Source organism: Otolemur garnettii, unplaced genomic scaffold (assembly GCF_000181295.1).
Source record: "Otolemur garnettii isolate 467f Iridium unplaced genomic scaffold, OtoGar3 scaffold00263, whole genome shotgun sequence".
NCBI classification, from domain to species: Eukaryota; Metazoa; Chordata; class Mammalia; order Primates; family Galagidae; genus Otolemur; species Otolemur garnettii.
The window spans coordinates 822,284-822,820 of record NW_003852658.1 but is presented as its reverse complement, the minus strand read 5'-3'; the positions used below and the strand labels follow the sequence as shown (position 1 = coordinate 822,820).

The window sequence follows — 537 nt, the reverse complement described above, 5'->3', positions numbered from 1 at the left end:
CATATATCAGGTACTTTGCTTATAGGTTTTCAAGTATTTTCACATTTAGTCTCCAACAGTTGTGAGAGAGGGGGATTATTTTCCCATTTTGCAGAAAACCAAGGCTCAGCAAGTATTTTGCCCAAGATCACATGCCTGGAAAATGGCAGAGGATTCCTCACCCAGGTCTGCCTGTGCATTTTTGTTAGTATAGTTCATCTTTGCACATAGCATTTCCCTCCAGACACAAAGTTTTCACAGACTCTCTTCCAGGGCAGGGACTTCATCTTGTTCGCAGATGGATCCTGAGCACCTGGAATAGTGTCTGGTGCACAGTACACACTCAGCAAATATCTGGGTATTGTTAAATGAATCAGATAAATACATGCACACTCACCTGTGTACATATAAATCTACACACACGTGCGCGCTTCGGCAGCACATATACTAATATTGGAACGATACAAAGAAGATTAGCATGGCCCCTGCACAAGGATGACACGCAAATTCGTGAAGCGTTCCATATTTTTCACAGTTACTATTCAATAAAAAAAAAAA

General features: G+C 41.2%; 1 non-coding gene across 1 annotated transcript; it reads left to right on the top strand.

Annotated features, from left to right (window-relative positions):
- The first annotated feature begins 402 nt into the window (after nt 1-402).
- Nucleotides 403-509, top strand: LOC111722490. Its single transcript, XR_002771287.1, has one exon. It is a non-coding gene; the product is annotated as a U6 spliceosomal RNA (small nuclear RNA).
- The last annotated feature ends 28 nt before the right edge of the window (nt 510-537 follow it).